The following is a 15,611-nucleotide window of genomic DNA, read 5'->3' as shown; positions in this document are numbered from 1 at the left end:
GGCGCTTCCGCGGCCCCGCCGCCCGAGACCCTCTGACCCGGCGCCTCCTTCCCTGAAGGGCCGCCCCTGCCGGCCCGCCCCGCGGGGCAGCCCCCGCCCTGCCCCCGGTAACGGCCAGCCGCATCTTGGTCCGGCCGCGCCGGGCAGGCGCCGGTGATCCCGGCACAAGCCCGCGGAACCGGGGGCGGCTCGGTGTGTTCGTCCTTGTGCCTTAGCCCAGCTGCGTATCTGCGTGTGTATCTGTGTATTTCACATTCGTACAGCACTTCTCATCTTTGTGTAGTCAAACGGTGAGTTCAGCGCTGGTGCAGGAAAGATGGAAGTGGCGGCAGAACCCGGCGGAGAGCGCTGATGGACCGCGCCGGGGGGCTGATGCAGAGGAACGGAAAGGCGGAGCCACACTAACAGCCTCGCAGACCTGCCCGTGTGCCGACTGCCTTCTGCCGAGCAGAAGAATGCCAAACAAGTGCCCAAACTCGCAGACCAGCCAAAACAGAGATAAGGGGATTTGGGGACCGATACACACAAATTGTTTGCGATTTATACCTTCAGACGAGGTCCCCCACAGAGCAGCAATGTCTGCTGTTGTCAGGAGGTCCTGACGACATCTGCGTCAACCTTTTGACTTCTCCAGCTATTTAATACGCGTTCAACAGCATATCGTATTCCTCAGGCTTAACAGCGAGCATGTGCCACAGAACACCCAAAAGTAGGAGGGAATGCTTTAAAGCGGAGGGGCCGTGGGCCTGGATCCCTGTGTCATAGTTACCAAATTATTGGAGTGTCTTATCTTAAATCACTTGTCATTATTTGGTAAATGACATCACTCAGAGAGCTAGCTGAATTCCACTTGGAAATACAAGTAGCAGTCGAATAGTTAATCAATTCAGTGCACTGAATATGGCTTTGACGAAGGTATGACCGCTGCCATTGTGTTTGTAGCCTGGCTGAAAGTATATGACAATATGTACCTTTCAAACGATCCTTTGGTTACCCTTTGGGCCCATTTTTGAGGCTACTTTCAATGATCTAACATAACAAAATAGCATGGAATTAGGACATTTACTAGCCATAATAGATGTAACTATTCCTTTGCAGGTGCTTATTTAGCTTCTGTGGCTTGCAGCCAGAGTGCTGCTATAGTCTCTCAGACTGGCGCACTATGCCTGCTTTGGGTGTTCACAACCGTTGAGCTGTGTTAGTGCACCTTGCAATTTAAACAGGGCTAATGTGAAGATCTCATTTTCACATTTGCCCTACAAGGTACAAGAGTGTGACTTTGTAAATTAAAAAATAGCACAAGTGTATAAATTTGATAAATCTAATAATTAAAAAACCTCTTTGCACTATCATGTTGCAGGTGGGTGTCTACCCAAAGATATTGCTTGCTCTAATTATATGAAATTGATATATCCCTTTGAAGGAAGAAGAACCTGTAATCTAAGCAGATTTATTATATGCATGTTTGATAACTGTACTAGATAGAGTGGAAGCACTTGCCTTACAATGAAAGTTTAGTTAAAACACATCCATAGAGCCACTAAATGTATTATGGAGGTCTAAGCAGAACATGTGCTGCATCACTGAATGAGCTAGGTATATTGAAGGAGCTCTTATGATGCTACGGCTTTGATTCCTTGGAGGGAGAATGCATGGCGACGATAAATCGTTTGTAATGGAGAACCAGCAGCAAAACTAAGTATATTCCCGTGTATTATTTTTGTAGTACCACTTTATTCTGTGGTCTAAAAGTGAACCCAACTGAAACCAACTGAAAGGACTCTGTTGAAGACTCTGGAGAAACAGAAGTGGGCTGTCACAAGTTAAAAAACCTTTGAGTACAGCTGCTGCCAGCTCCTTGCAAATGATGTTTTTATTAAGTACCAGCTTTTGACTTTTTCAGTATTATAAAAGAAACAGCAAGCAGACCACGTTAGCACAAAATGAGTAATACACAATGTCAGTTCGTGAAAAATTGCCTTGAAGCTATGAAGGTGTCTTTTCTACATGCTTTATTTAATAGAAAGCAAAATAAAAGCAAACGCGAATCTTGGGCGTTGGCACAGATTGTATCACAGTGCAGAAATAGTATGCAAAGCTAAGCAGCTTGCTTGGAGCCTGGGGTGAAAAAAAAAGGCAAGGATACTTTCTGGCCAGGCCAGATAAAAGAGCATTGACTATATATTTCATTTGTGTTCCTTGCTTAATTTCTTTTCTCCTTTCCTTATCTTCACACCTTGAGCCCAGGCAGACCAGCGCTTCATTTCTGATGAGAAGGCAGCCATCCAAAAATCAGCTTAATGAAAATGCTGTATCTCACTGCACTATTCCCACCGTACGCCACTGATGAACGAGGTATATGGCATTAGGAGCTTTCTGAAACAAAGTATGAGCAATACTTTTGCATTATTATTTTCATTTGATTAGACAGCCTGAAATACCCAGAAACACAGGCTTGTTTGTTAGTTGCCCTTTATAGCTTTTTGTATAGTAAAGTTTTGAAGAAAATGTTTTCAATTAACATTGCATCTTTCTAATCCTGGAGTTTATTTGGGATATAGTAACATCTCCATATGGTATTCCTAGAGGATATGGGCCTGCATTTAATGCTTTGGTCTCCACTTGTAAGTAGGAACTTTTGGCCAAGCACAGAAAAATCCAAATGCTTTTCCATTTGCTGTATTCCTGTTAGTATACGTTCATTTACCTTGTACAACTTATATACCTAGTCTATATGTATTGACACCCATTACTGCAATATTACAGCTTATATGCAAATGAGATAGATATAATTTCCAGGAAATTTGAAGTAGCTGAAGTAATATATTCAAGAACAACCCATGGTGGTACTTTACTGAAGAGTAACAAAGAATATAGAGAACTTTTTATGACACATATAATTTTAAAATTTATTAGACATTCTTATTATTCCTATTTTTGCATTAGACTTTTTGTCAATCAATATTTAGAAAAACATTTATTTTATTATCAGAATTTATTCTAAAATATTTTCGTGCTCTTTTTAAAATGACAGGAAAATGGAAAGATCTGGCTACATTTTCAGATAATGGACTATTAACATTTGATGAAGTTCTTTCTAATGTATCTGCATAACATTTTATGTTATTTTATATTAGAATAATTATGAAGATAGAAACTTCATAGTGCCACCTACTGCTGAAAATACACATTTTAAAAACCTTGCTAGTTTGGGTACCTTCAAATAAAAGGGCAATGGAGGAATATATCTGTTGGAATTAAATCTTTCAAACCTCTGAAAAATGTTGGGAGACAAGTCTTGACTTGCCGAGTGAGTTTCAGTCACACTGAATTTCTGAACTTCAAAGCAGTGACTATGGACTGAGACTGTAATGAGAAGTGACTCTGAGGATCTGGGATTTTGACTAGAAGTTTTTTCGATGTTACATTTTTAATAACTCTCGTTTTAAAATTAGTCCCTGTGATGTCACAAAGGATACAGTGAAACAAAACTTATTTTTCACTCAGTGATAAGGAGACATCCTCTATTTTACAGAGCTCTGCACGAGATGTAAACCAAAGACCCTGGAATCAGCATCGCGTGCGGCACAAGCTCTGTTCCCTTCTTACATCGCAAAGTCATAAGATGGAGCATGGATCCCTGCTTGGCTGTTGGCATAAGATAGTATGTCCTCAGCCACGATGGTTGGAATTCACCTTCCCTAACCCTTACCATCTAAAAGTTAAGATGAGGTTAATGTACAGTCTAAAGTACAACAGCTGGTCCCTTCTTCAGTTTGTGGAGAAGACCCTGTCTCTAGTACTAGTGAAATAGTAACCGTATGCCTACCACCTTTTCCCACGACCCAGACGTTAAGTATGGGTTATGATCTCATTCCCAGGAACCACGGAAATACAAGAAGTGGTAGTACTTTGTACATGAGTATGAACAAGTAGAATATAGACCCTTATTCTTCCTGAGGAAAGTTCAACTTTAAATTTGGCTCCGGGGAATCAGGAATGGTTTATCTTCTGCTGGTACTTGTCTCATCCTGTAGAATAAACTGACATTGAAATGCTTTGAATGCGTGATTGTCAGAGTTTCTGTCTTGTTATGGCTTGATGACTTAAACTTAAAAATTAATTTATTTTCAAGTTGAAAAATTCTTGAGAACAATGCATTTAAAACAGATAAAAGAGCTTGTAAGGATGATTTAGCCACTTCATGGCAGTATTTTAGAAGCCTTTGGAGGCACATTGCACGATCCCCCTTTTCATTCACAGAGGAGAAGGACTGCTGTCATGACAGAATCGCTCTGCGGTCCTTCATTTTGCAACAGCAGCCTGATCTACTCAACAGATAACAATTTTCAGAAGAGCTTTTTGTAATGTACAAATGCTTATGTACAGGCAATTCTGGGTGCACATTCTACCAACATTACACATAAAGAATTCACCTCCTATTAAGTTAGCTTGATAAAAAACAAGATAAAGGACATTCCTTAGTTGTTGAGCTTATTGTGTCTTTCACGCAGTGAAAATTCATGCTGACTTTTTGGCCAATTAAGCAATATTTTATTTATTTACTGAACTGGTTTTGGCTGGGATAGAGTTAATTTTCTTCATAGTACCTTGTATGGTGCTATGTTTTGGATTTGTGATGAAAACTGTTGATAACACAGGGATGTTTTAGCTATTGCTGAGCAGTGCTTGCACAGTGTCAAGGCCTTCTCTGTTTGTCACGCTGCCCTGCCAGCAAGCAGGCTGGGGGTGCACAAGGAGTTGGGAGGGGGCACAGCTGGGACAGCTGACCCCAGCTGACCAAAGGGATATCCCATACCACATGACTCTGTGCTCAGCAATAAAACCCGGGGGAAGAAGGAGGAAGGGGGGGACGTTTGGAGTGATGGTGTTTGTCTTCCCAAGTCACCGTTACGCGTGATGGAGCCCTGCTTTCCTGGAGATGGCTGAACACCTGCCTGCCGATGGGAAGCAGTGAATGAATTCCTTGTTCTGCTTTGCTTGTGTGTGCAGCTTTTGCTTTACTTATTAAACTGTCTTTATCTCAACCCATGAGTTTTCTCACTTTTACCCTCTGATTATCTCCCCCATCCCACTGGGAGAAAGTGAGTACGTGGCTGCCTGGGGCTGAGTTGCCCACTGGGGTTAAACCACAACAGTCATTTTTGGTGCCCAACATGGGGCTCAAAGGGTTCAAGGTAACGACAGATTTGATTGGAATGTGCTAGATCAAATTTATAGCTGTTATAGGTGTTTAGCTATTAATTGGACTCTTCCTGTGCTTGCCACAGGGCTTGCTTCCCTCGCTGTACATTAGTGTCTAGTGCTTGTTAGTGGCTGCTTTTTGCTCTTGTTGTTTGCTGTAGTGCTTATCATCTTACCCTGCTGTGCCTGGGAGCATTTTGATAACAGCAGTGGCCATGTGCCTGGGCTGGCAGATGGCCAGGGCATTGCTGCTGTTTCTGTGTTGCTGTTTTTGTGCTGCTGTGCTAGACAGGCTGGAACTCCAGGGTCAACTTGAGTCGAAGGGACTTGACCTGTGGATAAGTCCATGCAGGAGCAGGACGTCCCAAAGTGTCTGAGCCTGTGGATAAGTCCATGTCAGAGCAGAAACATCTGTGGTCACGGACATGTCCACACCACAGCAGGTACACCCCTGAAGGGACTGAGGCCCATGGATAAGGCTGAGCTGGAGGAGGTACACCTCGAAGTGACTGTGGCTGTGGGTAAGTCTAGGCCACATCAGGTATACCTCTGAAGAGACTGTGGCCCATGAGTAAGTCCACACTGGAGCAGGTCCGCCCCTAAGGGACTGGGGTCTGTGGATAAGTCCACACTGGAGCAGAGGCAAGGGTAGAAGTACACTGCGGTGTCCAAAGGGACCAGAGGCAAAGCTTGTAATGCCTATATCTTGAGATTGTTGTAACCCAGGATTTGAGTTGCATGTTATGGGAATTACTGTAGCAGGAACCCCTTGTTGCTAGCCCGGCTAGGAGCAAGGGGAGGAGTTCGTTGCAATGTTAAACCCTATAACCTGGCCCAAAGGGACCATGGGTGGAGATTGTAATGGAAATACCTTTAAATTGTTGTAACCCATGATCTGAGTTGCATGTTATAGGAATTACTATAGCAGGAACCACCTGAACCAATGGAGGAGAAGCCTTACAAGAAGCAGTGCAAGTGCAGCAGTGACCTGACCTGAGTTGGCTTTGGTGCCCAATAACTCCACGCAACACACCACCTCTCCTGTCCTGAGTGACCACCATAACAGATGGAGCACAAAGTCCTGAACTAAATGAACTCAATGGACATTTCATGGACATTTTATGGGCATTTTATAGGGGTGGTTCATAGGCTAAGGGAATGATATCTGTGTATATATCAAAGGATGGGAAGGGGGAAAGTGGCTAATGAGGATCTATTGGATAGCGTGGGACCTGAGCATGATGTAAATGGTATGGAATAAGCTGTGGAGATTGTATTGGTTTTGGCTGGGATGGAGTTCATTTTCTTCATAGAGGCCTGTATGGGTGCTATGTTTTGGATTTGTGATGAAAACTGTTGATAACACACTGATGTTCGTGCTTCCTGGTGTGATACAGGGGATGCCCGCACTGTGACGGAGGAGGAAGGATGAGCACTCTCACCATTGCCTAGGTAATTATTTTGCTCATAGGTGCATGAGTTACATTAACTTATGAGTTAATGAATTGTGAGTTATGAATTGGAGAACTTGTGAGTTAGCAACCTCATGACTTAAGTGATGAATTAGTGAATTCATGTGCTAGACCAGCCTGTACAAAGGGGATAGAGCCCTTGTTTGTCGTGTTTGTTTTCTTTCCTAATGAGCTTATAAAATAAAGTTTAATTTACAGAGTACATCGTCCTGTAAATTTGAGAGATCCAAACAGACCATGACACAGAGTGAGTAGTCTGTGGGCCTTCTTCCTATTACCTGTCCAAATACTTTAAAACTGCTTCTTTCCAAAAGAGCGAACAGGCAGTGACTAGGGATGCTCCTCTGAAAGGAGCAGGGGAAATCCTTCGCAACATTCAAGTTCTGTGCTGGTTGTCTACCCCAAATTCCTGTTTTCCTGTAAGGGCCTTGCCAACTCTGGGGCCTACTCTTCTTCCTGGTCCCTCCCTCTTGTTTCACTCACTATGGACTATGGACTTTTAGTGTTAATGTGTGTCAGCCTAAATAATTAAAAGCAATGTACGCTTTATCCCAGAAAACTAGAAAGGTTGAAAATGTGCTTCTTCCTTCTCAAAGAAAGGCGCAAACTCAAATCACAGTCAGCAGGAAAATGAATAAGCTATTTGGCGATGCCATGTACAACAAAATAGCATCATAAAAATGAAATTATTTAAAGTAATATTCAAATCACGCAGTCATCGTTGATTTAGTTTCCAATTATACAGAGGTAATTGTATTAACGAACTGCCTCATTCAGTTTGGTGGGAAAACAATTGAAAGTTTTAATGTCCTGGCATCTGCAGATAATAAATGATGTGATCTGTGCTCCTAACTCAACTAGAATCCTAATTCTTGTTTTACCCAGGGCATACTACAATATCAGTATGTCTGATGAAAGATACTTCTATGACCTTCTGGAGCCAAGACAATTCTGGAATAATTCTAGAATAGAATAACTGTTTTAGAATTAAATATTGAAATAAGCTAAAATAGATGAAGGACCTTATTCCAAAATTAATGACACCATATATATAGCAATTTAAAATCCAAGTTAAATTCCATGAATAGAAATGTTTGCAACCTGCATTGCACTGAATGTACTGGGAATAGTTTTAAAAGACTGAGTTTTGAGACTTCAACTGCTGAATCCAGACTAACTATAAATAAACATATTACAAAAAGTCTAAAGTGCATCATGTGCTTTGGAGTCGGAACCCCATGTCTGACATGCTGTTGAACTCCCCACCATCCTCTAAGTGTTGGAATACATTTATGCCACAGGTGAGCTGACCCAGCTCCTCCCTGCCTATCTTTCCCTTTAAATTCTCAAGTGTTCCCAGGAGCTCAGACAGCCTAGACATTTCTCAAATGCATACTATAATTGTTCATGGATCTTTTGTTGCACCTTCTACCCCCAAAAAAATCCAGAAAGTGTGAAAGCGAGAATAATACGGAGGTCTCTTTGACTTTCATTTGCTGATGCAAGAGACAGATAACACAAACATTGGGTGGAATATCTGTCCTATCGAAGTATTTTAGTATACTAGCGGTATCCATAGAAATAGAATTAATAACTCAAATAGTGTTTAATCTATGATACATTCATAATCTCTTCTAGGAAAGACCTTAACCTCTAACATCATTCTGTACGTCCTCTGCTATAACAAAAGCATTTGCTAAATAGGGGAAACCCCAAGTTATTTTCTGTTCTGATTTTCAAAGAGAAAGGGAGAAGCTGGTTGCTTCATTGCCACTTTTTTTCCCTCGTCTTTTCTCTTTTTTTTTGAGATTTTCCTCCTGATAGCCACATGATGTGTGAAAATAACGTTGTTTACTCCTTCAGCCTTTTGTCATGCCCCATATATCCTGCTAACCCAGCGAGCAGTCCTTACTTACCATGTTTAAAATATAAGCAACCTGCTGACTCCATTCACACTGTTCTGCAAGAGCTGCTCTTGGAGCAGCCGCGTGCACAGGATGCTCTGCTTCTTGTCTGCAGGGCTGTTATGTAGGCAGCCTGTAGCTATCAGCAACCCTCAGTGCTGAGCCTGTCCTGATGTATCATCTGGTGGGATGCTAACTTCCAAATGTGCTCAGGGTTGTGAAGATGGGCATAGGCAGGAGGGCAGACGCCAGTGCTGCGTAGGAATGCTCATGCGGCCTCACTGCTAGCTAGGCAGCAGAGGTAATACCTTGAACAAGTTGCACAGACTGGCTTCCAGTGTCGACGTGTCCTCTATGCCTCAGTATGAAGGCAACAGTCAGAAATGCAGAAACTCTGGAGTCACGATGTTTCTGTTGGTATTTTGCCTGGTTCTTCTTTTTTTCCTTTCTAGCTTAACTTGTATCTCTTTCTCCTCTCCTAAATATGTCATTATGTACATGGTGTTGCCACCCATTAGCCTCACTCCTAATCTCATCTCTGTTAGTGTGCTATAGGGAGAGGGTAACACATAGGCTTAGGGATGAATGAAGACTGTATTTGAATAGGAAGCAATATGAAGCAGTCGGTGTGATCCTCAGCACTATACTGGACCGTGTGCCTACTTTTTATTTAATTACGTGGTAGAAACAGGGAGGTTTGTCTCTGGAAGTGAGTTTCTGGGGAAACAAAAACTAACCTTGATTCTCAGAATATAAATGCAACCCCCATTTTTATGCACTCTTTTGGGATCTGCTACTAGAGTAATTTGGCGGCTGCTGAGCGGCAGCAGCTAACAAAGCAGTGTTGGGATCTCTGGCAGCCCCTGACCTGCTGACCCTTTTTTTCTACTTTGCATTTCTAAGTACTCTGTTCCAGAAAAAGTCGTCCATTATGGGTTCCCCTTAATCACCCTTAAAGGTTTGGACAAGTTAAACATGTACACGTATTTCCAAATAAATCTGGCCTCCAGCTGTTGATTGTTATTCTGGCATTTTCCAGAACTCTTTCTCATTTATCCTTTGTCTTTTTGATAGTGCTGTAGATGGAACTGAATATTTTAAGCCAAAATCATAAAGAAAATGACTTAACCTGATGCTGTTACAGCTCTTCATGTGGAGTCCAAAATGACATTGCTCTTTTGCCTTGCCATATCCTGTGCAAACTCTCATCTAGTTGCCAGGGGAGAAGAAGGAGAGTTTCCCATCATTCTCTTTTCCAATACATGCTACTCAGGCTATTTCTTCCACTGAAAAAATATTTGAATTATTTGTATACTATTTATCAATTTGCCTTATTCTAGATCAAAACTATTACTTTTTGAGTGCATCATTTCTTTACACCCCATCTATAATTATCTCTTCATTGGTATTTGCAGCTTTTTGCGATGTACAATTGTAAATGTCAGCAGCATACTGAAGTTTACTTTATTTTCCTGATGAAAATATTAAAAAAAAAATCAGCCCTCACACCCGTATCTATCATACCCCAAACATCTCCTCACAGTTCAATATATCATATGTCTTTGCAACACCGTACTGAGGTTCCCAGTATGTACTGGGGTTCCCAGTATATACTGGGGTTTCCAGCGTACTGTAAGCCGTCTTTGAGAAGGAGGAGCCTATGTGGGAGCCGGAGCAGCAGTTTGGTAGCTGGCAGAAGGAGGCAGCTGGGCTGTAAGCAGCCTGAGAGCTTCCCAGGGCAATAGCTTGCTGCTGGCAGGGTGTCATTAGTAGCAGCAGGACCACATAAGGAGGCAGGAGACACAGCAAAACTGCATGTGACTGGCAGAAGACTGGTGTCAAATGGTCCCAACAAGGCCCACCCCATACGATCATAACTCTCATTTGAGATTCAGCTTCAGGGCTGATAACGTTGCCACTGCTAAGAGTTAATCGTGCTTAAGGGAGTTGCCCTATTTGTTCCAAGAAAGCCATAAAGCAGTCGCGTTGCTTCTGCAGACTCTGCGTGTTAAACGAGGACAGCCTGGTAACTAGAGCCTGCAAAGCCTCCTGCCTCCAACACCTACAGCGCTTGGCACTGAGCTGGGGGAGCCCCAGCTGGGGGGGCATCCTCGCCCGCTGCCAGGGGACAGGTGCTCCACGACAAACTTACAGCTTTCCTAGCAAAGCCAGCTTGAATTCATTTTTCAAGTAAGATTTTTATGGAATATGATTTAAAACCTTAAAAAAAAATCTACTACATTACATCTGCTGCCTTCTCTTCAGCCATTCCTTTTATAAATCTGTCCTAATAGATCACTCAAGTTTGCATGGGAAGATTTTTTTTCATAAGACCACAGTGTTTGTTGCTTGTGGCCCTAGAACCTTCCAGACGTTGAGCAATCGCTGTGCAATGTTTCTAGTATTACTAGGAACAGAAATAATGCTTAAGAGAGACTGATGCCAACTACTGCTTTTTTTTGTTCTGAAAATTGGTGAGATGTTTGGTTAATAAATGCTCCTCGGTTTCCCACATCTATTGTGATGATAATTTATGCTAGAATTACAGTAAGTGTATCGTGCATTCCAGAAACTACAGTAGAATGAAGCTAACATCCCTTGAACCTTGCAGCGAACGTAAATGATTTTCTGTATTCACTTACAGTTTGTTAATCAAACCATTTTCAGTCAAGCTGTCTGTTTGCAAGGTCACAAAGGCTGTTTTTATTAGCATGCGGTGTGTGTTACGTTAGCTTGCAGAGTGTTTGCAAGTGCAACAAGAGAGCTGGAGGTATGTTGCTTTATGAAAACAAATCCACTGAACATGCATGTTTTGCTTAGGTGAGCTGACAATACCAAGCAGAAAAAGCAAGCCTGGAGTAGCCCACATGCTATAATTTGTGATGTTCAGGAGCTCTGCACGTCTTTTTAGGTTATTATGCAAACTTAACAAGAATGAGAACTTTTCAGAATATGAGATTTTTACTGCAGTTCATGCACGCAATTTTTTCTCTGCTAATACAGGCAGTAAGTTGGCTATATTAGTTGGCTAGCTTTTCAACAAACTAAATTCCTGGGACTCCGCCTGACTTCCTTCGAAAATTTGAAGCTGTTTTTAAGGAGCTTCTGTGAGAAAACGCGGCACAGTGAATTTCACTAACTTTGGCTGCCTTATAAGGGAAAGGCTTGCAGTTACCCTCAGGCATGAACTTGATTACATAAAGAGTAAGAAATACAAAATAAATCATATGCTTTAATTCTAAATTACATTATTTGATGTAATAAGAACTTCCATACCAGATCAAATCTAAATTAGTTGTCTGCCAATAGTAATTCCCAGATGTCTCTGAGGAAATTGCCCTATTCTTCAACCTCCTTCCCCCCCTCCACAAGTATAATGGATAATTATATAACAACCTGACTATAGGGGAAGTTATTTTCTACCCTCAGGCTGGTGGCTGATTTATGCCCTGAACTGTGAACATTTATATCCATTATGAATTTTTATCAGGTCCAATCTAATTCCCCACATAAATGTATGAATATATATGTATAACCTTTTACTGAATCCTGCTAAGCACTTGGTCTCAGTGATACCATTTGCCAGCATGTTTTGCAGGTGGATTACTTTTGCCAATGTTAAATATATTGCCTTTTACTTCCATTATTACAATCAGTGTTTACTTGGGGAAAGTACCAGTGGTAGCAATAACCCCCAATATCCTTTTTCCGCAGCCACTCCCTGCCCTGAACAGCTCTGAAGTCTGCAGCCCCAGCTGGAGCCTGGGTGCCCGTGCTGGACCAGAAGGTAGCAATCTCTGGCCTGCTGACATTTCCTGCTCCATCCCCTCATAACCAGACTTCGCCTTTTACATTATGGGCTGATGAAAGGCAGAGGGATGATGCTTGCAGTAAACGAAAAGGTTGAAGTGTCTCTAGGACTACTATCATTCTGCTGCACCATGACTTCCTGAATTTGCAAGTGTCATTACAATTTAATGACAGGAGAAGAGTTTATTTTGGGGGGAAGAAGTTGTTTTGGACTATGTGAAAGAAATTAATTTTGATTTGTGTTGGGTCGGGTCAAAGAGGTGCTTTTGTGAAATACTGGGCGGGAGGGCTTAGTCTTGGGGTGGGCTACATTTTATTCATTTATTTGTTCATTTATTCACAATGAACATTTTATACAGCTACATTTTATTGTGGGAGAAGGGTAGATTATCTTTGATTACGGGGAAGTTGGTTATACCTGGTAAAAGAAGGTTGGATTAGGAATGATTACGGGGAAATTGGTTATACCTGGTAAAAGAAGGTTGGATTAGGAATGATTCTGAATAGAAAAGTAAGAACTATTTTACCTAAAGAAGGAATTTCACTGTACGTCTACGTGGGCTGACTACTGACATAAAAAAGTGGTTGGGTTTTGACTAGAAGCAAAAGGAGATGGGAGAGACTGTAGGGAAGACCATGCAGAAGCATCAAGAAAAGACAATGTTTTCCTTTCTCCTCTCAAACTGGACTTTACTGGTGGTATCTGCATTTGAAATTTGAAAAGCAGGCAATTCCCAGGGTTGCCAAAGGGAAGAGGCACCCTTGCAAATCAAACCTTGAATAAGCACCTGTAACAAAAAGAAGGCCATGAGACCGACTTCAATAGTCCATATATGAGAAATCTTGAGTTTGTGAATCCTCAAAACACGCTCTCAGTGAGGAAATATTATCAGGCTGAAAAAGTTCATTTATAGAGAATGGGGATATATGCAAAGCCAACAGAGACATTCGGAGTGGTTACAACAGACAGCAGAAGTCAGGAGGCAGTAACTGCACACAGAGAACTTCAGTGATCAGGGTCAGTATAGGGCATCTGTGGACTTGGCCACAAAGTTTCAGTTTTGGTGTAAATTCTTTAGTTTGGGAGTGCTGAGACGTGGTCTCTTGTTGGTTCACATAATTATAGAATGAACAGCTGTGAAGTTTTTATTTGGATTAAAATTTCCCCGGAACTCAAGGTAATTTAGATCTGAGCTTTTGGCTCCAGTCCCTTCCCAGCTTGTACTCAATATAAATTACTGCCCTAGAACCATGACATGTTCAATTTATCCTCCATTTTAGATGGCTGAAAAGTGCATGCATAATTCTGTGCATACCACACTTTCTGTAATCTACTGTGACAAATAGACCAAATGACTGAAACTGCTAGGTAAGACACTTTATTTTAGTCAAAACCCCACACCCAGCCTTAGTTTAAATACCAGGCAAAAATGACATTTGAATTATTTGATTTGAATCAATGCCAAATTCAATCTTATGCAAACTCAGAAAGAGAGAGGGAAAAAAAGTCTTGGAATAAACCCAGTGATTTATGCGTGGGAACATAAGGCAATAACAAGCAGCAATCGATTCAATTGTAATGACAGGAGTGGACCACCACGAAAAATCTGACAACTTTTCATTGGAGCTACTGTGACTGAGGGATTGGGAACAGGGTGGTATTTTTACACATGGATAATGACTACAAGAAAAGTAGACTCGGGGACCAGCATTCCCAATTCCACCTTCTATCAAAAACGCTGGTCAAGGTCTGTATGCCGTGCTCCACTCACACTGCTGTGAGGTTCTCCACTGCCCAGTACAATGGAAGACGACAATTATTCCCATTCTGCAGAGAAAAATAGAAAATAGTTACATCACACCTGTCTGAGAGAAATATATATATTTTCATGATCTAATTCCAAATAACTATGTTAAACTAAGAGCTGTATCCAGAAATGATGAACCTTGGTGCTGAGTTTTGATCTTCTGGGTCAGTCTGATTTGCCTGTTACTGCCATGAGTCCAGGTGCAGGGAGGCAATGTCACCTGAACATCCCCCAGGGAGAAAGCAGGACTGCCTACAATTTTGTCAGTGTTACACGTCCCACAGGGATAATGTTTTCCAGGATTATTTTATACTCTGAAGTATTGCTATTTTTCTTAGGGCTTTCTTTACTATGTAGCAAGCCTTTCTAATAAGGCTATGTTCGCATAACCAAATGCTAGGAGTTCAGTTCAGAAAGGCAGCCAAGACAACTTTTTAGCTACACCTACTAATTCCAACATTCAACTCAACCCAAGAAAAGAGACCGGGGGGTAGTTGCCTAGAAAGTTCGTTACTGCAGTTCTCTTTGGCCACTTGTACCCAGAGAGACTCTGAATGAGCTTTCTCTGAAGTTACGCTCAGAAAGGTCTGACTCTTTAAGCAATTTTGTCCTCAGCCAAACCTATCCTCTAATTTGATGCCTCTCGGTGGAAATTTTTTTTCTCTGAATTGTCATGCCAAACAGTTGTCTGCTTTGTTGTTTTTTTCATAGAAAGGCACCTGTTCAATTTTAGATACTGTTCAGCCTGTTCCATTTCAGTGGTCTGCACTACTCCTCCGAGAGCCCTGAGCTTTTCACATATTTCAGGCTGCCAGCTCTCTTATGTGCTTTTCCCCAGCAGCCAATTTTGCTCTGAAGCTCTTACGACTGAGCCAGCTTCCATTCCTTCATAAAGGGATACCCTCTTGTTATTGCAATTGAAGAGTTCCATAAGAGGCTTTTAATGTCTCCAGAGTGTTGTTATGTACGATAAAATCTTGAATTAAGCTTTACCTAACACTTGTTCATGCAATATTCATTTATTGGCAAATTGCATTTGTTTCTGCTGTTGACAAATACTTTTAGGTTTATTTCTAATATCTCAAGTACATGATCAGATTAATATATGACTGAATAAAATGTTATATGCTCTGTTTGAGTAGCAGGAGCAGCTCAAAGCCTGGATTGACTACAATGTACACTGCCATCTTGTGTTCTGAAGTTCTAGATAATATAAAAAAGCACACTATACACATAGCTTTTCACAAAATAGGAGTTGGCTATGTGAGTGGAATATGCAAGGTTATCAAAAGATGTTTACTGTCCTTTTCTTTTCTTTCTTGTAAAATGTAAAGTAGCCCTTAAAATAGCAAGTCTCACTGGTAACTCTGAATTCATCTGTTCTAAGGATCCATTCCGTTTAATTAGTGATT

At 41.6% G+C, this 15,611-nt stretch overlaps 2 long non-coding RNA genes across 3 annotated transcripts; both read left to right on the top strand.

Moving 5' to 3' along the window:
* The first annotated feature begins 93 nt into the window (after nt 1-93).
* On the top strand, nt 94-4,062 carry LOC143162335 (uncharacterized). Of its 2 annotated transcripts, none has more exons than XR_012995681.1 (3): nt 94-290; nt 2,243-2,355; nt 3,536-4,062. It is a non-coding gene; the product is annotated as an uncharacterized LOC143162335 (long non-coding RNA). The 2 variants fall into 2 exon arrangements; XR_012995682.1 differs by having other exon boundaries at nt 95-290; nt 2,248-2,355.
* A 2,036-nt stretch (nt 4,063-6,098) lies between these two features.
* LOC143162331 (uncharacterized) lies at nt 6,099-14,345 on the top strand. Its single transcript, XR_012995677.1, has 2 exons — nt 6,099-6,657; nt 12,296-14,345. It is a non-coding gene; the product is annotated as an uncharacterized LOC143162331 (long non-coding RNA).
* Nucleotides 14,346-15,611: the final 1,266 nt, after the last annotated feature.

Source organism: Aptenodytes patagonicus, chromosome 6 (genome assembly GCF_965638725.1).
Source record: "Aptenodytes patagonicus chromosome 6, bAptPat1.pri.cur, whole genome shotgun sequence".
NCBI lineage: Eukaryota > Metazoa > Chordata > Aves > Sphenisciformes > Spheniscidae > Aptenodytes > Aptenodytes patagonicus.
This window is presented reverse-complemented; position numbering and strand designations above follow the sequence as displayed.